The 26,084-nt window shown below is 48.8% G+C and overlaps 1 pseudogene; it reads right to left on the bottom strand.

Annotated features, from left to right (window-relative positions):
• The window catches only part of LOC124656917, a 60,986-nt pseudogene extending 35,597 nt beyond the window's left edge, over window positions 1–25,389 (bottom strand).
• Between the last annotated feature and the right edge of the window lie 695 nt (window positions 25,390–26,084).

The following is a 26,084-nucleotide window of genomic DNA, read 5'->3' on the forward strand; positions in this document are numbered from 1 at the left end:
GGAACGGGATGCGAGGCACCGTCTGGATAGAGTATACTTGTCAGAAATGATCGAGGAAGAAGGTCCCCCGGGCCCAAAGGCCCAAGAATCATGAAAGAAAAACCACCAGTTCGCAACTTTGTGTTGCCCCGTGACACAAAAACATACGATGGCACCACAAAGCCGGAAGATTGGCTCGCGGATTACGTGACTGCGGTATACGTCGCAGGCGGCGGAGGAACCGTAGCAGGAGGAGGAAACCGGCGTTGGGCCGTGAGAATCATACCGTCATTCTTGGTAGGACCGGCAAGAATCTGGCTAAACAACTTGCCGGCAGGAAGCATAAATGGCTCGTTGGACTTTGAGGAAGCTTTCGTGAGCAACTTCAGCAGCACCTATCAAAGGCCAAACAGGCCGCAACAACTTGCTTTGTGCATACAACGCGCAAATGAAACAGACCGGGATTATCTGGCCCGGTGGAACACTACAAGGAACTCCTGTGAAGGGGTGATAGAGGCGCAAGCCATTGCTTGGTTTAGCAGTGGATGCAGAAGAGGTTCGCCGTTGTGGCAAAAGCTGCAGCGGAACATGCCGACAACGTTGTCAGAGATGATACGTGTGGCGGATAGCTATGCGTTGGGAGACCCAACGCAGCCGGCGGTACAACCTGAGCCGGAACAGCAACGCCAAGAGCAACACCGGGATAACCGGAACAACAAAAGAAGGGAAGATTTTCCGGATCGAAGGTACGGTCCGCAGCAAGTTGCTGCTGTACAAGAAAACTCTGAGGCCAGCGGCAGTCAGAGGCAGAGAACCGGATCGCAGCCGTGGGTGGGTCCTAAGAAACAGTGGGTAGAAAAGAAACCCTGGGTCCAGAAAAAGAACTGGCAAGAACCCGCAAAGTAGACCATAGAAGCTGCCATGGACCAACCTTGCCGGTGGCACACACCAAATCCGGCACATCCGTCAAACCATCTGACAAAGGATTGTACCTGGACCAAGTACTTGATGCAAAAAGGAACGGTAAAGGATGCGCAACCACCACAAGACATGCCGCGGCAGCAAAAGCTACCACCACCACCACTGCTTACCGGGGCAAACGCCTTACCGGTACAGCCAAACCGGCAGCAATACCAGCAAGTTAACCAGGTGGGAGAAGGCAATGGCCAACCGCCTCCACCGGCACCTTTGGGACCGGAATGTTTACCATGACCCAGATATGTGCTGCGTTGTGTTCGTAACTGAGCCAACCGACAGACAGAGCCTGCATCGCCGTTCTATGGAAGTGAACGCAGTGATGCCAGCGGTACCAAAATACATGCTGTGGTCTGATCAAGAGATCTCGTGGTCGTTCAAGGATCACCCCAAGATCATGCCTAACCCGGGAGGCTATGCTCTCGTCTTGGACCCAATCATGCAAGGGCCAAACGCTCGAGTCAAGTTCAGCAAGGTGCTGATAGACAATGGGAGCAGCATAAACATCATGTACCGGCACACCATGAACATGCTGGGCATAACAGAAAACATGCTTCAGCCAACGCGCACAACGTTCCATGGAATCGTTCCAGGATTGTCCTGTGCACCGGTTGGAAAAGTCCGGGTGGATGTGTCGTTCGGAGGACGTGACAACTGTCGGGTTGAAAACTTGGAGTTTGAGGTGGTGGACTTAGATAGTCCTTACCATGCTTTGCTGGGGAGACCGGCATTGGCTGCTTTCATGGCCTCAACTCACACGGCATATCTCAAGATGAAGATGCCGGCACCTCGTGGACCCTTGACTGTGGTGGGAAACTACAAGGTCTCACTGGAAACAGCTTCCGCCGGATCAAACCTAGCAGAGTCGCTGGTGATCGCTGAAGAAAAAAGAAGGATGCAAACTGCGGTTGCGCTGGCTCAGTCCTCACAACTGAGTTTAGCGGCAATGAGTGCAAACCTGGGCACACCGGCATTCAAGCCGACAAAAGAAACAAAGGACATTGTGTTGGACCCGGCTTACCCTGAGCGCACCGTTCGTATCGGTGCCGGCATGAATGAGGCATAGGAAAGCGCGCTCGTCAGCTTCCTCCGTGAGAATCGGAATATCTTTGCACTGGTCTATCGATGACTTGGTAGGTGTTCCGAGGAGCTGGCTGAGCACTCATTAAATGTCCGGAAAGATGCAAAGCCGGTAAGGCAGCCGCTGCGCCGGTTTGCTGAAGACAGGAGAAAGATCATTGGAGAAGAGGTGACAAAGTTGCTGGTTGCCGGTTTCATTGTGGAAGTATTGCACACTGAGTGGCTAGCCAATCCGGTGCTGGTCGAGAAGAAGAAGGAAGAAAACATGGAGGCAAAAGCTCCCAAGGTGTGGCGCATGTGCATCGACTACACCAACTTGAACAAAGCTTGCCCAAAAGACCCTTTCCCTTTACCTAGGATCGATCAAGTGATTGATTCCACTGCAGGATGTGAGCTGTTGTCTTTCTTGGATGCTTATTCCGGTTTCCACCAAATCCCCTTGAAAAAGGAAGATCAAATAAAAACTGCGTTCATTACCCCGCACGGGGCTTATTGCTATGTCACTATGCCTTTTGGTTTGCGCAACGCTGGTGCAACGTACCAGCGCTGTATGCAAAAATGCTTGTTTGATCAAATCGGAAAGAATGTGCAAGTCTATGTGGACGATGTTGTGGTAAAAACTAAGGTAAAAGAAACCTTAATCGATGACCTCCGGCAAACATTTGATAACTTGAGAAGATTCCGGATGAAGCTCAATCCGGCAAAATGTACCTTCGGTGTCCCAGCCGGCAAGTTGCTTGGCTTTCTCGTATCAAGCCGGGGCATTGAGGTCAATCCGATAAAAATCCGGGCAATCGAAAGAATGACTATACCGCGCGATCTCAAAGACGTGCAAAAGTTTACCGGAAGCTTAGCATCGCTAAGCCGGTTCATAAGCAGGTTGGGAGAAAAAGCTCTGCCACTCTATGCTCTCATGAAAAAATCTGACACGTTCGTCTGGACCCCTCAGGCAGACGCAGCGTTTAAAGAGCTGAAAACAATGTTGGCTACAGCGCCTATACTGGCTTCGCCTCTGGAAAGGGAGCCTATGCTATTATACATAGCAGCAACAAACCGAGTTGTGAGCGTAGTCATTGTAGTTGAAAGAGAAGAGGAAGGAAAAACCCGTCCAGAGGCCGGTATACTACCTGAGCGAGGTGCTCTCCCTCTCAAAACAAAACTACCCTCACTTCCAAAAGATGACTTATGGCGTGTACATGGCCACCACCAAGCTCAAGCATTACTTTGAAGAGCATCCCATGAAAGTGGTAAGTGAAGCACCCATTTTCGATATCATGTGCAACAAGGACGCTAGCGGAAGGATTGCAAAGTGGGCAATCCAGATATCACCATATGTACCGGTATACGAAAGGAGAGATGCCATAAAATCACAGGCTTTGGCTGATTTCCTTGTTGATTGGGCGGAAATGCAATACAAGCCGCCGGATCAAAAGATAGAGTACTGGAAAATGCACTTTGATGGATCCAAACTCAAAGAGGGTCTAGGTGCTGGTGTGGTGCTTACCTTGCCAAAAGGAGATCATCTCCGACATATTTTGCAAGTGCATTTCAGGGCATCAAACAATGTCGCTGAATATGAGGCCTTGATCCATGGGTTAAAGGTCGCAAAAGAAATCGGTGCACACCGGATCATTTGCTATGGAGATTCAGATCTTGTGGTGCAGCAGTGTTCCGGAGATTGGGACGCAAAGGATGCTAACATGGCTTTGTATCGGTTTCACGTGCAAAAGATTGCCGGCTTCTTTGAGGGTTGTGAGTTTCACCATGTGCCAAGGGCAGAAAACGAAGCCACGGATGCTTTGTCCAAGCTGGGCTCATCTAGGCAGGAAATTCCTCCCGGAATAGCCTTGGCACACTTAAGAGAGCCATCAATCAAACCAAGCCCGGAATCGGAATCAAGTTTCGTACCGGAATCGCATGTGGTACCTATGGACATCGATGAAGGGAACCCGGGGACTGCACCGGTAAGCTCGAGGACTGCACCGACGAGCTCAGGGACTGCTGCAGCCATACCGGAAGAAACAATGCTGGTGGATAGCATGGAGATAGACGCACCAGTGTTTCTGGTTCGAGAGACACCGTTGTGGGTTAAACCTATTAAGGAATTCCTGATCAACGGCACCTTGCCGGATGACGAAAATGAGTCAAGAAGAATCCAAAGAAGGTCCAAGGCATATACATTCATCAATGGCGAGGTGTACAAGAGAAGTGTTACCGGTGTCCTTCAAAGATGTGTGGAGCCGGAAGAAGGAAAGGAAATGCTTGAAGAAATACACCAAGGAGAATGTGGGCACCACGCTTCATCAAGGGCATTGGTAGCAAAGGTGTTCCTGCATGGGTTCTACTGGCCTACTGCTTTGGAAAACGCTGAGGATTTAGTAAGAAAATGCAATGGGTGCCAGAGGTACGCCAAGCAAAATCATACCCCAACGTCCGGTTTAAAGACAATACCGTTAACATGGCCATTTGCTGTTTGGTGCCTTGATATGGTGGGCCCATACAAGACTGCAAGGAGCAGCATGACCCACATCTTGGTTATGGTGGATAAATTCACCAAGTGGCTGGAAGTGAAACCTATCGCAAAGTGCGATGGGCACACATCGGTGAAGTTCTTAAAGGATGTCATTTTGCGGTATGGATACCCGCACAGCATCATCACTGACAATGGAACCAACTTTGCTCAAGGTGAGTTCAAAAGGTTTTGTGAGGACAACAACATCCGGTTGGATTTGTGCTCAGTAGCACACCCACAAGGCAATGGCCAAGTGGAAAGAATGAATGCTTTGGTACTTTCCGATATCAAACCAAGGCTCATCGAAGCGGTAGAAAAGTCACCAGGGTGTTCGCTTGATGAGCTACCATCAGTGTTGTGGAGCATAAGAACGACTCCAAACCGGTCCACCGGATACACTCCATTCTTCATGGTATACGGAGCAGAAGCAATCATACCAACCGATATCATCCATGACTCACCAAGGGTACAGCTCTATACTGAACAAGAGGTCAAAGAGGCCAGAGAAAATGATGTGGACTTGCTAGAAGAAGCAAGAGAGTTGGCATTGGCAAGAACAGCCATTTACCAACAGAACCTCAGACGCTATCATAGCCGGAAGGTTAACCCGAGAGTATTCCGGGAAGGAGATCTAGTGCTACGCCTAGTGCAGCGCACTGAAGGCCGGCATAAGCTCTCACCACCATGGGAAGGTCCCTTCATTGTGAGCAAAGCTCTCCACAATGATGCGTATTACTTGATCGATGCACAGGAGTGGAAAAAAGGAAAGGCGGACAGGTCCGGAGAGGAGGGCAAGCGTCCATGGAACGTAGCCCTGTTGCGTCCCTTCTACTCTTGAAGTTGTGGAGTAAGAAGTTCCTTTTTGTACCTTATATGCTATGAATAAAAAGATGTCGGAACCTCAAATGAATCTCGGGGACTACCCCAACCTAAGTTGCATGCAACATGTTTATTTTTTTTCAGTTCACCGGTTGTTCAGTGAACATTTTTTCTTTCCGGTTTAGTAGCGTGCTAAACCTACCGAAGTCTTCGACTCTGCTGCTGTCCGCAAACCGGCTTCATGGCAAGCAAGATAAACCGGTAGCAACTAAGCACGCGAACTACGAAAAGAGAGAGTGGGAACAAGCAATCCGGAAAAATTTAACTAACCCCGGTTTTTTGCAAAATTTTGAAGTTATTTCTAAGTTCAAGAAAATGCTTGTTTGGTGAAAGAACCTGGTGCTCATACGCCAAAGAACGCCCAGAGAAGGCAGGCAGAGCCAAGGCAAAAGAACCAAGTGTGCATCGAATTGGATGCGGAAACAATTTTGAAATCTTTGCAGTGCAGGATAAAAGCAAAACCATGAGCAAATATGCTAAGGCAAACATAAGATAATTAACTACCGGTATAACATACCGGCATAAACTGTTGTGCAGCAACCAAAAGGAAACTTAGAGTTTTTACATCATAAACCCCGGCATACCGGGGTAGAATTTAACGGGCATTGTTTTAAGACAAACAGGACCAATGGACATATCACAGGCAAACATTTAATAGAAGATCATCAGGCAGCAGGGGCTTCCGGAGGAGCATCGCCAGCACCAGCATCGTCCAGAGGCTCCTCATCTTCTTCATCCTCCTCCTCGTCGAGATAGTCCTTGACGTCAGGAGGGGGAGGGATGAAGGTGCGCATGTCGGCGTACTCCGCGATGTGGTACGCGCGATCTTGCCGCTTAGCGGTGAGGATCGGGTCCAGATCGGTTTCCGCGCCTTCGCGCACTCCGGTGAGGGCGTCCAGGTTCAGCTCCGGATACCAAGAGCAGGCGACGCGGAGTGCAGAGTCTGCCCCAGCGCGGGCAGCGGAGCACTGCCATTCGCGGATCCTCCTGCCGGCACCCTTGAGGCGGTCGCTGATCAAGGAGAAGGTATCTGGCACCACTTCGCCAGGCCAGAGAGTCCTGAAGAGCTGGGTAGCTACATCAGGAATATCAGAGAGATTGCGATCAATGGCGCGCATATGAGACACCAGCGCGTTTAGCGCAACCAAATGGTCATAGGGGGTCCATGGCACGCCAAGATTCTCCTGGGCCTGGTCAACGCGATGCTCCTCAACCCTCTTTATGGCAAACGCCTGAGAGTCCGGGAAGAGGCCTGCGCAAAGAAAGAAAGAGGCTAAGAAAAGGCAGCCAGAAGAAAATGCAACCGGAAGGAAAGACAACCGAAAGAAAATGCAACCGGAAGAAAAAAGCTTGTAAGCAGAAATCGGAAAAGGGAAAAACTTACGGTAGGCATGTGCATCAGTTTGCACGACCAGCCGGTCGTACTCCTTCTGCTCCGCCTTCAGCCGTGCGGCCTTCTCCTCGGCAGCTTTCCGCGCCTTGGCCAGCTCCTCCAGCTCAGCCTGCAACACCATATTGGAGTTGCCGGCATCCTCAAGAGCTTCATGCATCTTGGCCGCTGCGTCGGCTTCAGCAGCCTTTAGCGCCTTGGCATGATCAAGGCCCAGCTGGATGAGCTGAGCCTTGAGCTCCTGGTAGCTGGTCTTCTGGGCGCTCAACTCCTCCTGATGCTGCCGGATGAGCTGGTCCTTCTCCCCTGAAAACCCGGAAAAGAAGATGTTAACAAAGTTGTAATATTAAGATGAAAAGAAAAGCAAGCCAACTGGAAAACAGGAAAGTCGTACGTTGGGCGGCGGCGAGCTGCTCCTTGAGGGCCTCAATGGAAGCTTCCGGGATAACTGTAAAAGATAGTAAATGTTAGGAGAAAGAAAGATTTCCGGTAAAAAGATGCTGGTGGTGCAAAAACTTACCTTGGCACTTATCATGTGCCTCAGCAAGATCCCGGTGCTCCCATAGAAGCTCCTCAAAGAGGACCTTCCGAGCGTCAGCCGTGAGCTGTTCAAGAAAAAGAGATTAGTTAAAGTTTTGCACTAAGAACAAAGTTCTTAACCCGAAACTCGGGGACTGGCAGTGCTAGTTTCGCGCATTTTCAGCTAAATTTTGCGCTAAGAACAAAGTTCTTAACCCGAAACTCGAGGACTGGCAGTGCTAGTTTCGCGCGTTTTCAGCTAAGTTTTGCGCTAAGAACAAAGTTCTTAACCCGAAACTCGTGGACTGGCAGTGCTAGTTTCGCGCGTTTTCAGCTAAGTTTTGCGCTAAGAACAAAGTTCTTAACCCGAAACTCGGGGACTGGCAATGCCGGTTTCGTGCGTTTTTAAGTTAAGTTTCGTGCTAAGAGCTACGCTCTCAACACAAAACTCTGGGACTGGGAAGATAGACAAGATTCAATAGAAAAAAGAGAAACCGGCATTAACTCACAGAAAGGATAGAGAAGATCCGGAAGCAAGGAAACCGGTAAAAATTGAAAAGAGTTGCTGGAAACTTACCATCAGATTGTTCGTGGCATCGTACCACGCGCTGTCGAGCTCCTTCACGGCGCGGCGAAGCCGCATGAAGTGCTCCTCGGAAGACCGATCCCCAACAGGGTTAGGTGCCGGCAGCCTGTCCTTGCCGATACCGCGGGTCACCGGGGTCATGTCCGCGGCGTTCCACTTCTCAGCATAGGGCAGAAGATGCCCCAGCTCCCGGCCCTCGCGCTGGAACTCAGTGATCCGGCCGAGGAGGCCGGTGGCCTTTTCGCTGGCAGCGCTGGCGGCCTTGGAGACATGCAGCACCAAGGGCTGCGGACCGCTGGAAGGGGCGTTGGAGGCCGTCGCCTTCCCCTTGATGAGCTTGGAGGTCTTGGGCGGCGGCGTAGTTGGAGCAGCCCCGGATGGCTTGGTGCGAGGAGCATCCGGCGGTGGCGTTGGAGCAGTTCTTGGAGAAAGGGGAGCGCTAGGCGCATCACCCAGGTTGGAACTTTCCGGCGCGGAAGTCTTCTTCTTCCCAAGGACGGGAGGAACCAAAGGTTCCGCCCGCCCGGCAGCTTCTTCCTCGGCGCCGATGTTGCTGGCGCCGGTATCTTGGTTTTCTGGAGAGAAGAAAAAATCCTCCTCCGTGCGGTGTTATGGCGGTGTAGGGGCCGCACGCCCCGAACTTGTAGTGCCCCCCAGAGGGGAGGCAGAGATGTTGCCGGCACCAGAAGGTGCCGAGCTTGAGTGAGGAGGAGGGGTTGAGGTCCTTGCGGAACCTTCAGAGCCCGCTGGCCTTGAGCGCAGGGCTGAGAAAAAGAAAAAGAAACAGTTGGAAAAAAGAAACCGGAAAAAGAACTTGGAAAAAAGAGGCAAGCAAGAAAACGAGAAGCTTACCCGGAGGCGGTCGGCATCTGCTTGCGCCCGTAGCGCCGCATGCCCACTTCCTTCTCCCCCAAGGGCTCCGTCCGGAAGCGCTTCGAGGGAGGGGCCTGGCTGGAACCGGCATCGGAGGCCGGAACCTTGTTCTTTTGGCCCTGGGCCATCAGCTTCTCCACGAACTCGGAGCCGGCCTCGGCTCGCAAGGGCGGCGCGTGCTCGTGGATCTATGAGTTCAAGATAGCTAAGAAAGGATTCGCAAAAGAACAATAATGAAAGAGGTAAAAGAAACCGGAAAAGAAAGGTACCTCGAGCAAGGTCAGATCATTAGAGGAACCGGTTGGTTTCGGCGGAGATCTGCCAAGGCGCGGAGCTTGGGTCTTGCCCATCTTCAGATCCCGCCAATAGATGTAAGGATCCGGGTCGACGGAATCAAGCGCACGCTTCGCGCAAGGGCCTCGCAGCTCTGCATGAATGGTGGGGAAGCGGTCCTTGGCCTGAAACAAGAAAAAAGAAGGTTAACAACAGCAAGAAAGTTACCGGTAAGCCGACCCGAATTGCGTAATCTCTTACTTCTTGGGTCGGAGGGTTAGTAGTGCTGAGGGGAAGGAGGCCCCATTCCCAGTCAAACGGCATGGCAGTTTGGCAGATCTGCCTAGCCTTGCGGACGACGTCCTTCTTGCTAAGAGGACAGCCGGTGATCTTGGTGGGATCGCCAGGACCATACATCTCGCTCATCCTATGCTGCCGGCGCTTAAGAGGAAGCACCCGGCGCGAGATAAAAGTGCGGATAATATCATCCGATCAGATGTTAGTCTCCTTCACCAGGTTCGCCATGAAGCGTACCACCCGGTTGGTTTCGATGTGATCCGTCTTCGGGTTATAGCTCCAGTTGGCTCTGCTGGGCGGCCCCGCGTTGAATGGCAGCAGATCAATGAGGTTCGCGGGGCCGTTGTTCTTCACGTAGAAGAAGGTCCCTTGCCATAAGCGGCAGGACTCGAGGCCGGAGAATTTGAAGAAAGGGCTCCCTTGGCGGGAGCCGATGATGCAAGACCCGCACTGCACGGGGGGTTTGGGCTTAGGAATGTCCTTGCCCTGAACGGAATTGATCCGCAGAGCAAAGAAGCGGGCAAACGTCTCACGAGTGGGACAAATACCAATGTAGGCCTCCATGAAGGTGGCAAAGCAGGAAAGATAAAAAATGGCGTTGCCAGGGAGGTGATGAGGTTGAAGTTCATAGAAATCTAAGAACTCCCGGAAAAACGGCGAAGCAGGAAGGCCGAAGCCGCGCTCAAAGTGAGCAAGGAAAACAACATGTTCACCGGGCTGAAGCACCGGTTCGATCTCGTCACCAGGAAGCCGGCAGGATACCCCTTCCGGAATCCTCCGCGACCGGTAAAGCCAGTCGATCTCGTATTCAGTGACGTTGGAGCCCATCCAGGCTCCACGAGTGACAGGGGAAGGATTTACACCGGAAGCTTGGCTAGAGCTACCGGATTCTTCGTGGCTACCGGAATCGGTATCCATCGAAGCGGAATTGGCGGATCTATCGGAAGATTGCCTACGCCGGCTACCGGAAGAAGAGGCAGAGGAGGAAGCAGAGGAAGATTCCTCGCTAGACATCGGTTTGGACGCGGAAAAACAGAAATCCCACCGTTTTCCCCCGCACGAAGATCTATGAGTAAGAAGAAAATCAAAGAAAAAGAGGAAATAAAAACACTGTCGACCCAAGATCTGGAAAACGAGCAAAGGGCAAGCAAACTGAGATTGGAACTAACCTGAGGCAGCGCGGTCGCTGGGGAAGAAGTTCACCGGCGAAGCAGCGGGCCTGCGGTCGCCGACGAGCACCATCGACGGCGAAGCGGTGAAGGGCGCGAAGGAGCGTGAATGCAGCGGTCGCAACGGAGGCGCTGCGAGGGATTTCCGCACGGCGAGGTCCGGCGGAGAAGCGGCGTGAGTTCGCCGGGCGGCAGGGCTCGAGCGAACGGCGGCGGACGGAGAACGGCGGAGGCGCAAAGAGCGAGGAACACTGTGCGCGAAGAGTGGGGAATGCGAGAAGAGGAAGAAGAGGCGACGGTTCTGCCTTATAAAGAAGGGAGAAGGTGGGCCAAAAACCGCCGGGCCGCGACGGTTCGCACCACGGGCCGCCACGTGGCGAGGAGGTACACGCGAGTAAATGGGAAGACACAAGGAAGCTCATACAGATCCGGAGTGGCGAGTGGGATCCGCTATGGAACATTTAATGCGCGCGCGGGAGTCGAAGCGAAGTGACCCCTGACACTGGCGCGACAGTTAACAGTGCGCATGTCACTGACAGGCGCGGGACCCGAGAAATTCTCGACTTCGCCGAGGAAAGAGTAAATGCTAAAGATACCGGACAGAAAGATGCCGGAGGATACCTTGCAAAGAGATAAAAGATGAGTCCAGGCAAAGATGTCGGATCCAAGCTAAACGCTGGAGTGGTTAAACCGGTATCCTGTGAAACAAGAACCTGGCATGGTCTGTAGGATAGAATCCGACAGACTATACCAGCTTCGGGGACTAATGTTGGGGGGATGACCCCCGGTATGCCAAAGGCATGCCAAACCGGATGGTTTGAGCCATCAAGATACCGGTTTAATATTCTTACCGGAGCATAGAGATAAAAGTTTGGCTAAGTCAAGCTAAGCCGGTATCCCCAAGAGGGGTATACCGGAACCGGATAAAGAAGATACCGGAAAGAAGGGCTGGTCGGTAAGACTGGTCAAAGATTCTCTTCAGAGCTAGAAGACAAGGATGAGCTAAGCAAAGTGACTTTAATCGGAGCCCTGGCGCCAAAGAGAGGGGTGACACTGAGAGAAGCCAGAGGACGTCAGCGTCCCTGATTAAAGAAGACCCCGGCGTCATCCATGATTAAAGTAGCTTTGTAAAGTAGTTTGTCCAGTCAAAGATGCCATTAGGTTTTCTTGTTCTGTAAGCCACCCTCTCCCCTATATAAGGAGAGGGGGCATGGCCTCTTACGGGCAGGTAGAAAAGGGGCGTGTTGATAGAGGAGATTAGACGAGGAACCTTGTATCCAAGAACATGTAACCATGTTAAGATCAATGAAGCTAGCGATCTAGAGCACAGTTCTTCCTCTTGTCTCTCTTCTTGCATACCGGCCTTTGGTTGAGTTCTTGAGGAAAGCATCCGGAAGTTCATCCCATCTAGTCGCAAACCCTCCCCCGAATCCTCTAGCGCCCATTCGGCCCCAACTTAAGCCATCCCATGGCATCTGCTCGTTCGCCACGACGACAGGACCGGAGGGGTCGACCACAGGAAGCTTGTCCTTGCCAAGGCCCCGCGTCGCCGGCGTCAGATCCGCCCGATTCCAATTCTCAACGTAATCGAGCAGATGGCCCAGCTCGGCTCCTTGGCGTTGAAACTCCGTAATCCGGCCAATCTGCGCGGAGGCCGCCTCGGAGGCCACCACGGCGGCACGCCCGGTATGCAGGACCATCGTCCGCGAACCGGAAGAGGGATCCGTGGCTGCAGTCTCTGGCGGCGTGGGCTTGGTAGGAGCCGGCTTCCCGATGGAGGTTGCCGGAGGAGGAGTTGGCGTAGTCTTGGGCGGCTCAGGAGTTTCTGGAGCGTCCCTCGCCGGAGAGGAGCTGGCCGGCCCGGAAGAATCCGGCACGGCCTTGGAGGGGGAGGAAGAGGTCTTCTTGTTCTTCTTCTGGGCAGGAGGAACCAGAGGTTCCGCCTGCTCGGCGTCTTCGGTGTCGGCGCCGGTGTTGCTGGCGCCGGTGTCTTGGGTTTCTGGAGGGGAGACAAAGTCCCCCTCCGCGTGATGATCAGAATGTTTTGGGGCCGCGCGCCCCGAACTTGTGTTGCCCCCCAGGAGGGAGGCAAAAAGGTTGCCGACACCAGATGGTACCGGGCTTGGCTGAGGAGGAGGGGAGCCCCTAGCGGCGTCCCCAGAAGTCTCCGGCTTCATGCCAGAGGCGCTCTTGGAGATCTTCAAGGGAGGACTGGAAAGATAGAAAAAGAAAGTTCCGAGAGGCAACCGGAAAAAGAGAATCCGGAAACAAAAGAAAATCTGGAAGCAAAAAGACTTGAGACAAAAAGTAAAAGCGGAAACTCACCCGGTAGCCACCGGCATCTCCCCTTTCCGTTAGCGCTTGGTGGTCACCGTCCTCCCGGCGATCTCAATCCGGGAGCGTTTGGCCGGAGGGATCTCGCTGGAGCCGGCCTCAGGCATGGGCGCCTTCTTCTTGCGGCCCTCGGAGGCGAGCTTCTCCAGGAACTCAGCCCCGCACTCGGCCTGAAGCGGAGTAGCGCACTCCACAACCTGTGGGTTGGCGTTGGCTGAAGGAGCGGCTACAGAAAGATGTGATGCATGAGAAAACGGAAAAAGAAAGATACCTCCAGTATAGTAACCTCATCATCGGAACCAGAGTCCTTGCTAGAAAAGTTACCGGGACGCGAAGTCTGGGAGAGGCTCATTTTGCTCTTGGTCCAGGGCACGTAAGGATCCGGATCAACCTTGTCCAGATCGCGCCTCCGGAAAGGAGCACGCACCTCCTCAGCGATGCGAGGGAAGCGCTCGCAGGCCTGAAAAAGAGAAGAATCGGTTAGTTATGCGTTGAAAAGTTACCGGAAAACAACCCGGATTACTCGAGTTCTTACATCAGCTGTTGGAGGGTTCATGGCGCTAAGAGGAAGGAGGCCCCATTTCCAATCCAAGGGCATGTCCGTATTACAGATTTTCCTGGCCTTGAGCGCTACATCCTCTGTGCTCAAGGTCAAGCCGGTGATTTTCGTGGGATCACGGGGGCCGCACATCTGGCTCATCTTATGAGCTCGGCGCTGGAGAGGAAGCACCCAGTGTGAGATAAACGCACGGATGATATCGTCGGAGCAGATCTTCGTGTCCTTCTCGAGGCTCTCCAGGAACCGGACTATCCGGTTAGTCTCGATATGATTGGTCCCCGGATGGTAGCACCAGTTGGTCTTTGTGGGCGTCGCCGGATTATAAGCCGGCAAGTTGATGAAGTCTGAGGAATATGTGTTCCTCACATAGAAGAAAGTCTCCTGCCAGCCCCGGCAAGAATCCAGGCTGGAGAACTTGAAAAAGGGGCTCCCTTGGCGGGAACCCACGATGCCGGACCCGCACTGCACCGGAGGCTTTGGCTTGGGGATGTCTTTGCCTTGGACCGAGTTGATCCGAAGGCCGAAGAAGCGAGCGAAAGCTTCTTTGGTAGGAAGGAGGCCAACGTAGGCCTCCATAAAAGAAACATAGCAGGAGAGGTAGAAGATGGCGTTACCAGGAAGATGATGGGGTTGGAGTTTATAAAAGTCAAGGAACCGACGAAAGAAATCAGAGGCAGGACGGCCGAAGCCGCGCTCAAAATGAGAGACGAAAATAACAAACTCTCCCGGCTCGGGCTTGGGTTCCACCTCGTAATGTGGAATCCGGCAAGATACCTGTGCCGGTATCCTCTGGGAGCGGTACAGCCAGTCGATGTCTTTTTGGGTCACGTCGGAGCCTTTCCAAGCTCCCCGAGTGATGTTGGTCAGGTCCACACCGGAACCTTGGCGGGAGCTGCTGGCTTCTTGGCCCTTCTTAGAGCTAGAATCCGGAACGGATGAGGAAGCTACCATCCGGTCCGGCTCAGCTTCAAGCCTACCGGAAGACTGACTGTGGCGGCTGCTGCCGGAAGACTCGGTAAGATAGAGTTCGGTTGACATCTGATTAAGGATGCCGGATGCTACCCGCAAACAACTTTCCCAAGTTCTAGCCTCGTACGAAGATCTACGAAAGGGGGAAAAAGCAAGAAAAAAGCAGAGATAAATACCCTACCGGCCCAAGAACTGAAAGACTAAAGGGAAAGAGGCAAACGGGAATGGAAGCTAACGTGAGGCGGCGGAGGCGCTGACGAAGAAGGTCGCTGGAGGAGCGACGGGCTTGCGGTCGACGGAGAAGGCCGACGGCGTAGGCGAGCAGAGGGTGCCTGCGGGAACCCGATGCTACAGCAGACGAGGAGCTTCGAAGATTCTCTGCGCGGCGGAGAGTCCCTGTGCAGCGTGAGGAACGGCTGGACTTCGTCGGAGTAACACTTCGGCGGAGAACGGCGGCAGCGGGAGAGTAGTGTCAACACCCGGATTTTTAAGTCCAGATGCCTATTATGCCATTCATCGCAATCCCAGGAATATTGTTTTTGCGAGACATAATAGATTGATATCACAACACATCATTCATTACATACCATAATCGTCTTACAAATAAAGGATCACATGATCCAGTCTCATTACAATAATAGAAGTTCTATTTATTCATTACATAACACATAGTGGAAGCAAAAGTAGCGTAGTAGTAGTCCATCTATTCCACGAGCAACTCGTTGACGTCAGGAGTGATCCTAGTTGTCGTAGACGTCCTGCTGTCCTTCTTCCGGGTTTTGGTACTCGTCTTCATAGTCTGGCCATTTGAATAGCCAGGGACATAGCCATGAGTACTTTAAAGTACTCGCAAACTAATACTAAGGTAAAATACTATCAACTATAGTAAGGGGATTCTAAGCTCTAGTTTCATTTGCATAAAGCAAGTTTTATTTCATAAAACACTTTAATAATCAAAAACTCTTCATTTGCTTAACTAACTCAAGTGGGAACATTAGTGTCATTCCCACAACTCAGTTGTGATTCAAAGTCAAAGTCACCTTTCAATTCAAATCACAAGTCACCATTCATATTTTTAGAAAAATTCTGATGACGGAACAGTATGGCCTTTCGAACTATCCTTAACCGCGGACGCGGCTATTCGAATAGGTTTAACTCTGCAGAGGGTGTACACTTGTGCCACAACAATTGCAATAGTTCGTCAGGGGTAACTAGCCCTAATTTATCGTACGCAGTACGCGAACTACCAATCCTAACCTTTCATTTACATACTCTAGTATAGGCACCTCTCCCCATGAGCTTGGCCTCCCACTGAAGACACGCGGTCAGCCTGGGAACTGCACAGGGCTTGGGCCGGACATTCACCTCATTTCACGTCATTTCACATCATTCCTTTTGTAGAGGCAGCCTCCAGCATAATCCCGATGACGCTTGTTCAGAGGGAACCCATACTAAAATACATAAGTTTCCAGCTAAGCCTTACCCAGATTCAGGTATTGTGGGGGTACTTGTAAAATTGGAATGGTATCGCATCCGAACCCAACCATCAGTGTTTTTGTACAATTTCACCAAGTCATTCACCAGTCATATTCACCTTCAAAATCTTTCAATAGAATGACTCATCATTCCAAGGTTTTCAAAGTCATTTCAATTCACAAGTTCCCAACTAGAGTAGTCACTTTTAATATTGAGCACTAGTCACTAGTTATGAGGGGTGCTAAGTATCTTGGAGCTTGCTAGGCTAAGTGTGATTCTCTTGTACTACTCTATAATTCAACCAAGTGAATCATAAATCAAAAAGTAACTTTGATAAATAAAATCAAGTAAAGCTTGTAAAGTAAAAAACTTGGGATAGGTTCATAAAGTAAAATGTAATGGTGCCTTGCTCTTGTAGAGCTTGGCACTTTGCAAGAATATAAACTTGCAACCAAAATAGTTTGCATTAGTCTAGCTTGCATTGGTAATAGCTTGCCTTGATTGGTGATGTGATCAAAGTTTTCTTGCTCTTCCTCTTGGTAGAAGACCTCTTCCTCTTGATAGTCTCTGGTACGTCTATAAACGAATACGAGGATACAATCACCAAACAAAACTTAAGTATTCTTAATTAGCCTTATTGGCTCACACAAATGATCTAGTATAACTACTTAACATTTATTCACAAATTAAGCTAGGGTTTCCTTATTTAATATTAGGAAAATAATTTCCTCTCATTGAATGTTGAAATTAGAGTTTCTCTTTGGTTTGGAGAAATAATTTCCTCTCATTGAATCTTCTTAAGATTTAATCTTCTCAAATAACCAGGGATGATCCCATGTTGACCAAGGTCAACACTTCATACTTAGTATTTGAGTAAAGTGCTTTAATGAGATTCATCATCTCATGTGATTTAAATAACCATTTCCAAAATTAAATACTATTTAGATTTAAATTCTACAAGTGAGCAAGTATGAGCCTAAGCAATAAAAGGTCAACACATTACTTCATATCACTTGAGAAAATGATTTAAATGAGGTGCTACACCTCATAGATTTAAATTTCTAAAATTTGAGATAGTATAAATGGACTAGTATTGACTACATAGCCAAAATTTTGATTCTAGCCCATGATCATGTACAGAACCCATATCATATTTTTACAGAGTAAATTAGAGTTTGTTAAATGTGAATTATTGCAATTGGATTCACTTCAAAATTCCAAATGGTTGATTTTTAAGATTTATTTGAATACTGAAAAGTCTCTGTTTTGTTATTTTTCTATTAAAAAACTACACAAGATACGAGGTTGAAACCAGTGGGATTCGCTAGATAATTTCTTAGGATTTCCAACCATATAACTTTTGTCCAAAATGGTTCAGTAGTTTGAAAGTTATTCAAATTTGAATAAAGCATCAGCAGGGAATTTGGAATTAAACAGAATTTTGGTTTTTGAATTATTGGGCTTGGCGGGAAGACTAGATGGGCTACACAGGCAAAACGGACTGGGCCGGCCCAGCAGTGTGACTTGCACACGCGGGCCACCTAACGGCGTGGGCTCCACCAGTCAGTGGCTCTTAAAGAGCGAAACGGTACCTGGCAACATCGTCCGTTGGATTAGCGATGGATCGAACGGCCGTGGTTCGTCTTCCTCGACGGGGAAGGAGGGCTTGCTGCGCCGGCGAGGTAGGGGGTCGGAGGGAGTTCCAGGCCGCCGGCGATCGAGGGAGAGGGGCGAGGCGACGTTGTCGACGGTGTAGAGGCCCCTGGTACAGCGGCGAGGCTCGGGGCGGCTCCAGGCGATGCAGATGCTCTGCGGGCTCCGGCGGGAATGAGCTTGCGATTGACGCTTCTCCGGTGAGGTAGTGTAAAATTGGTGGGTGGAGAAGGGGCAAGGATGAGAGGGGAGCAGATGTTGTGAAGAATCGAGGCTCAGGGCTTCCCTATTTATAGCGGATGGAGGGGTGCTGCGGATGCCCGTGGAGGTCGACGGTGGCGATGGCGTCTGGAGCTGCGAAGGGGCAAGCTATGGAGCGCATCATATAGGCTACGTCTAGGCGAGGCTCTGGGTGTAGCTGGCGCATCCAGGGGACGACGGGATGGCTCGGGTTGCTTCCGCGACAAGGACAGTACGGGGCGGCGGACTTGCGATCATGGCGATGGCGACGGTGCACGCGCGAGCTCTGGAGCATGTCTACGGCGTAGAGGAGATGTTGGCGACGCGCGATGCAGAGGTAGGCATGCAGGGGGAGGACGAGGGCGATGGGTCGCGTGGCGCTCTGGCGCGCTCGGTGCACGCTCACCGCGTGCCTGGCACGTCCTGGCATGGTGTTGGGCGTGCTTGGGCTGGCCAATGCCGTGGCTTGGCGCGTTTGGGCAGGGAATGGGCTTCGTCCTCGTGCTCCAGGGATGCTTGTAGACATGGTGTAGGGGAGAAGAGGGGCTCAGGTCGATCAAGTGCATGTGTGGCCGGCATGGGACTTGGCATGAGCTTTCTCTCCCTTTTCTTCACTTTAATCGACCAGGGCAAGGACAAGTAGTGCTGCAGGGGTTGCAGGGGAGTCTAATGATCACAAGTAAAAAGGGGTTTAGGCAAGAATCCAGAGGGTAATAGCATGTATTGCATTTTTAGAATTGTGCCTGCAAGGTGTTTGTATTAATGGCCGCAAGAAACTTTTTGTGAAATTTTGCAATTCTTTTTGGTGGAGCTCAATCATATAATTAAAGAGTTGGAATGGTGGTGGTTGGGTTCAATTTGGAGTTGTTTTGCAAAGTTTCAAATTTGAGGTTGATCTTCACTTTGCTTCACATACACTATTTGTCACATTCATACTGGTCAACCTAGTCAACTCTAGCCATGGTGGTCAACATGAAAGTTACTCACCTTGACCTGGTCTTGGATGACATGGCTTTGGTTGACCAAGGTTGGTTGAGGAATCAGAAGATAAATGGGTGCAAAGTGGTGAAGAAAATAAAAAGGGGACATATGACCATTATCACATGTAAGTTGAATTTGAGATTTCCTTTGATTTGATTCTTGTTTCTTTGATGCATTTGTGTTTTTTTTATCATATATAAGTATTATACAAGCAATAGATCAAGCAATGGTGGCCTTTGATGAAGATTTGCAAAATTGGCCTTATGTGTATGTGAGTGAAAATGGAATTATCTCACCATTTGATTTCTCTCCATTTGATTTGACTTTTCTTGACTCTAATGTGATTCTTATTAGTTTAGAAACATTTTAAGACCATTGAAACCATTTCAAATGGTCTTGTTCAAAGATTTGCAAAAATGGCCATAACACATAAGAGGTGATGTGTCAAATTTCACTATACTTGTAAATTGTTCATCTTGCTTTACTTGGACATGGGTTAGGGTCAATTTAGTGTTATATTAGGTTGAGAGATGGTTTCACATCATTTGGTCAAGGTTTAAAGTCATAGGTCAAGGTTTGGTGAAATGGCTATGTGTCACATATGCCCCTATGCATATGTTGCATTTGAGTTTTAATTTGACTTGGCTTGACCCAATTGGTGTTGTTGAGTGTTGAAATGGTATATAGAATTGATCCCTCCATTCACAACATGTATTAGGGTCAAGATTCTTAAATTCACAAATTTGCTATTTTACTCTCATATGCCTCTATGGCATTTTTAGTTTCTTTTTATTTTCTTTGGAAACAACTTGGATTTGGTTTGATAAGTACTAGGTAAGGTGTATGAAGGTTTTCCAAACCTCTAAGCAAAGTAGAAAAGATTAGGGTAAGGTTTATAAACATAGCCATAGGCACATATGCATTTTTCTTATTTATTTTCCTTTTATTTTATTTTAGCTAGGGTGGTGAAAAGAGGGGGTGAGGTTTAGGGTTTAAGATTATTTCAAACTACTATAACAAGAAATCATGGCAATAGCACAAGAATTAAGCAAGATCACTATGTATCAAACTTAATTTAATAAAAGTTTTTGTTGGTTCCAAAATTTGGAAAAAGGGAAATTCATTTGTTTTGTTTTGAATTTTTGGGATGTTACAAGTAGGGGGCAAGAGGCTCTGAGCGCGAGAAGAAGGGGGAAAATGCGAGAAGAGGAAGAAGAAGGAACCGCCCCCCTTAAATAGGGAGAGCCGGTAATGGGCCGATAACCGTTGGGCCGCGGCGGTTCAGTTCATGGGCTGCCACGTGGCGCACAGATACACGCGCCAAAAATACAAAGACACAGGAAGGCCATACGGATCCGGAACGGACGCACGGATCCGGTGTGGCGCCATAAATGCTTGCATAGAAGACGAACCGAAGTGACCACTGACACTGTCGCGCGCCAGGCACAGTGCGCATGTCACTGACAGGCACGGTACCCGAGATATTCTCGACTTCGTCGAGGAGAGGTTTAATGACAAGAGATGCCGGAGAAAACCGGTACAGAGACATAAGTTCGGCAAGGACGCCGAAGAGTTTGATCCGGATTCCGGAAGGGTTAAACCGGTACCTTGAGAAGGGAAAACCTGGCATGGTCCGTTGGATAGGATCCACCGGACTATACCAGCTTCGGGGACTAATGTTGGGGGGATGACCCCCGGTATGCCAAAGGCATTGCCAAACCGGATGGTTTAGGCCATCAAAGTACCGGTTTAAAGGTTATTCCGGATATCGAAAGTTGATTCAGAGAATCGTACCGGTATCCCAAGGAGGGGGATACCGGAACTAGCTAAGAGCGTACCGGAATACCGGAACAGGCTAAACTGTAGCACGTCGGCAAAGACCAGTCAAAGATGCTCTCCAGAGCTAGAAGACAAAGATGAGCGAAGCACTTCAGCTTTAATCGAATCCATGACGCCAAAGGCAAAGGATGACGTAAAAGGTGCCGGAGGATGTCACGGCTTCTGATTAAAGGCATACCGGTAGCTAAAGTAGCTTTGTAAAGTAGTTTGTCTAGTCAAAGATCCCATTAGGGTTTCTAGGGTTCCTTCCCCTGTAAGTCACCCTCTCCCCTATATAAGGAGAGGGGGCACAACCCTTCGCGGGGACGAGACGACGTGATTCTAGGTTACGAGACTTGTACACAGAAACTTGTAAGCACTTGAGATGAGGAAATAGAGAGATCTAGTGTTGTTCTTGTTCTTGAGTTCACCATCTTCTTCCTTCGGCCAAGGCCAAGTTCTTGAGGAATCCATCCGGAAACCTCTCCATCTAAACCAAAAACCCTCCCCCGAATCCTCTAGCGTCCATTTGGTCCCAAGATAAGCCATCCCATGGCATCTGTCTGTTCGCCGCGACGACATTTAGAGATACTATGTGATTTGTATGCTACTGATCATGATTTTTCTGAACCATGTCGCTTGTGTGCTATTGGTAAAGCATGGAAAAAATATCACATACATGATGGATTCTTGTTTAGAGCTAACAAACTATCTGTTCCAGAATCATCTGTGCGTTTGCTCTTATTGCAGGAATCTCATGCTGGAGGTTTGATGGGTCACTTTGGGCGTTAGAAGACGCTACTCATGCTAGATGACCACTTCTATTGGCCAAAGATGAGGCGGGATGTGGACAGATATGTGAAGAGGTGCATTACTTGCAACAAGTCGAAGTCCAAGCTGAAACCTCACGGTTTGTATACTCCGTTACTGGCACCTACTACACTTTGGGAAGATATTAGTATGAATTTTGTGTTGGGTTTGCCGCATACTAAGAGAGGCCATGATTCTATATTTGTGATAGTGGATAGATTCTCTAAGATGTCACATTTTATTTCCTGCCACAAGAGCGACAATGCGTCGCATATTGCTAACCTATTTTTCAGCGAGATTGTACGTCTTCATGGAGTCCCGAAGACTATTGTTTCTGATCGTGACGTGAACTTTATGAGCTACTTCTGGAAGACGCTTTGGAGAAAGCTGGGGACGAAGCTACTTTTCAGTACCACTTGTCATCCCCAAACTGATGGTCAAACTGAAGTGGTGAATAGAACATTGTCACAACTGTTGAGATCCATGATCAAGAAGAACCTGAAGGAGTGGGAAGATTGTTTGCCACATGTGGAGTTTGCTTACAACAGGGCGGTACATTCTACCACAGAGTTGTGTCCTTTGAGGTGGTGTATGGTTTCAGACCCATTACTCCGCTTGATTTGTTGCCTCTACCCATAAATGAGAGAGTCAATATGGAGGCATCCAAGAGGGCAGATTTTTTGCGAAAGATTCATGTGAAGACTAAAGAGTTGATAGAGAAGAAAGTCAAGAGCAATGCTGCAAGGATGAATAAGAAGCGCAAGAAGATGTTGTTCAAGCCTGGTGATATGGTCTGGGTACATTTTCGCAAGGATAGGTTCCCGAAGCTGCGGAAGTCCAAGTTGCTTCCTCGTGGTGTTGGTCCATACAAAGTGCTTGCCAAGATCAATGATAATGCATACTCTATAGATCTTCCAATTGATGAGTTTGGTGTCAGTAATTATTTCAATGTTGCTGATTTGACACCATATGATGGAGAAGACCTTGGAGCGTCGAGGTCGACGCCTTTTGAAGGGGGGGAGATGATGAGGACATCCCTACTACACTACTACCTCCTTCATTGCAAGATGAAGATGATGCTGCTGTGAAACTCAAGTCCAATGAAGTCAGGATTGGACCAATGACACAAGCTTGTGCGAAGCTACTTAAGCAACAGGTGAACTTGTTCCTATGTGATACTTTGATCGATGTGAACTTTATACTGCCTAAGTCATATTACTTATGTATGATCAGGTATGAAGAGGAAACAAGCATCGCACACGCGGAGGAGAGGAGCAGTTGGACCATAAGCTGGATGTGAAGCTGGACGTGGAGCTGCACATGAAGACATGACATGGATGCGCGAGGGAGGAGCGGGAGGCATGCGCGAGAGGAGGAGATGCAGTTCAGGCCGGCACCAGGACCGGTCAGACCGGCCGTGCCGCCGGGCCACCCGGTCCCAGCCCCGGTTCGACCGGCTTCCACGCCGGATCCGTCCGGTCCAAACCGGACACCATGCTTGTGCCAGTCGGGCAACATCCAGTAAGCCCGGAACCGTAGCCCGGTCACCACCCGGCGCCAGGCCCGGTTTCAACCGGTCTAACCCGATCCCAGGCCCGGTCGACCGGTCCCCAGACCGGCCGTGTCCGAGTCTGTCTCGACCAGATCCCGATCTAGGGCGGTTATTCTTGTAATTTTTCGACCTGAGGTCGTCCTGAACCCCTATATAAGTGCCCATGACGCCCCCAAATTAGGTTTAGACCACGTTTAAGATAAACCCTAGTTCATAGTTGATTGCTTTGCAACTCTATTGAATCCCTACACCATATTGCATTGATTTGGTGTAAACCCTGAAAAAGTCTTGTGTGATGTTCCATTGGGAATTAGACGGTTGCAACTTACCACTTCGTGGTCGGCGGCTACGTGAGCAAGTATGTGGCGACATGGACCAATCGAGAGATCTCGTTGCGTCATACAAGTTATCATCCACTCTTCATCAAGTTATATCCGCTGTGTTCATCCCGTGATCATCATCACCACTGTTGCTTACTGAGAAGATCGGGCTACCCCTTATCACACTAAGCTATTAATTAACGTAGGAAGTGTGTGTAAATAAGCATGGTGATACAGACTCAGGTATACAAATACAATAATAGCTCTATAGCAGCATAATTTTGACTCCCGCACCTAGGCTTCAAAAAATTTCCATCGTGCATGACATTACTCAACCCAAAGTCAGCGAGCTTGACATTATATTTGGAATCAAGTAACAGGTTTTCTGGCTTTAGATCGCGATGAACAAACATATTTATGTGCCAATATTCAACACCAGATATAATCTGTTCAAGAAATGTTTAATAAAAAATAATGAGACAAATCATGAATATGCATTCAAAAGATCAGAAAAAAGAATCAATACCAATCATTTGTCTTCCAACGAATATATCATTTCTGGCTATGGTTTAATTCAAATTTTGATGAAGCAGCAATGGTATCAAGAGGACGAACATCATTTATAATGCAGATTGGTTTAAGTAGTGGCACTAATACCATCGATGCATCAAGAAAATCACGGCATTTTGATATTAAGACAATCAAGGCATCAAGAAGACGCCAAAAAAAATACCAACTCAACTAAAAAAATGATGTTCAAAACATCAACAACTAAAATATAGTCAAAATAAAAAGAAAACAGAGCCAATTGACAATGACATGAAGACCGTGGACAAATTTGAACATTGGACGGCATGTCCATACATTTTGATTGGTCAAAATAAGCAGTGCAGCAAAGTTTATTAATGAATACTTATACTTATGCCATCAAAAAGGTGTTGGAACATGCCAAGAAGAGAATAAGGAGGACCTGCTGGAAGATGAGTATCATCTTCCTGTAACCTGCCTTTCTCAATACTGTTGTCGAATAGCTCACGGTACTTGCAATATTCCATCACAAGTAATATATCTCTAGGTGGGTAAATGACTTCATAAAGACAGATGATTTTGGGGTGAATGAACATCCTCAATATCTTGATTTCTTTCTTTGCTGAAATTAATATATAGGAAAATAACAACAACATTAGCCAATCAGCTTATAATACAATCCCAGCTGCTAATATTACCAACTCAAGGCATCAAAAGAAGGTGAACTTTCTACTTAACCAAAACTGAATGTGCCATAGACTAAATGCTATTTATATCGACTAATGGATTAGTTCGGAATCTGGAACACACTCACAAGTCTGAGCAAGCAAATGATGAAAAGCAAAATTTAGAAAATAGTGTGATCTATTTGAAACGAGGAGACATACCCTTCTCTTACATTTCCATAGTTCTCATTTGGATATTTATAGCAACTTTGTGTCCTGTATGCGCTTGTGCTCTGCAATCTTCCTTTTTCCAAGTGTGCCACTAATATTGTGCCCAGATTGTAGTTTTTCAAGTCATCAGAATACCCGCCTCTAGTGCTCCCATCCATTTTCACTACGGCAATTATGAAACAAGAGAAAATTATATACGTGATTTAGGAAACAACTACATATGTCAGACACAAGATTATGTCACCATGTTGGGACCAGATCTCCGTCAGGGGGTAGTCATGGCGTAGTAGCCAATCCGATCGACGTGCGACAAGGTGCTAGAGCTGCATCGGGCTCACCCAAGCACTGAACTTCTGTTATGGTGTCCGCGACGAGGCGACACTGCACAGCGTCACGCCAACATCAATGGCCCGCGCGATCGGAGGCCGCCTCATCGCTTGTCTACCGACGTTGGCACCACATCAACGTACTACATTCTATCTTTTCTGTTACAACTTGATTGCAAGACTAAATCGATCTACAACTCCAAGTACGGCAACCCAGCGAGAAAACAATTACATGACGTGTTGTAAAATAAAAAATAATACGTACGTTGGAGATACCTGATAGGAAGATTAAGAAATTGCTCCATCTGTAACCAATTCTCCATAAAGATCATTGGCTCGTTGAGAACACGGGAGAAGTCACGTGGACTTACATTCATCCATATCTCGTCCGTCATCTTTATGAAGAGCATCAGAAGCCTTCGGTTGTCTGGTTGATGGAGCGCGAGACCAGCTACATATCGCCGTCTAGAGCGGAGCGTGGTGTGAGCTCGAGCGCGGGCGTCTTCTGCTATACATGTCTCACCATTTGAGCTGAAGATGTCGGTGATGGCATCTCTGGAGCTACACAAGCGGGACAACAAAAAACAGATTGCTTCCCTAATGTTGCCTGCTTGCTTTCCTATAAACAACACCTAATTAGCGTGAGGGAGTGGAATGATTATTTGTCTTGTTAGGTCGCGCACAAGCTAAAAGGAAAGCTCTAGCAATTATGGTCCAACTTAGACAACAAGGAAGTAAAAGAAGATTTAATTGCATAGCTTTAGGAAACAAGGCAACGAGATTGGGCACAAGCGGGGGCGGGCTAGAGCGGTGCTACAGCTGGACAGCGGCACCACTGCACCAGCCTCAGAGATTTCCATCTTCGGGTAAGGAAGGGCTTCTTTCCTAATTACATTCTACAGTTCTTGATTCATACCTGATTCATACCGCGATTGAGATTGTTTTTAAATTAACTTCTATCGTGATTGATGTCGTCAGAGCTGACAGAGGGAAGGAGGGGCAACTTGGAATGAAATTAGGCCGGGCGAAATCGTGATCGTGAGATTAGATTATGCGGTCCAGATTGTCTCAATCTCCTTCACCAAACGTG

The sequence above is a fragment of the Lolium rigidum genome, chromosome 5, assembly GCF_022539505.1.
Source record: "Lolium rigidum isolate FL_2022 chromosome 5, APGP_CSIRO_Lrig_0.1, whole genome shotgun sequence".
Lineage (NCBI taxonomy): Eukaryota > Viridiplantae > Streptophyta > Magnoliopsida > Poales > Poaceae > Lolium > Lolium rigidum.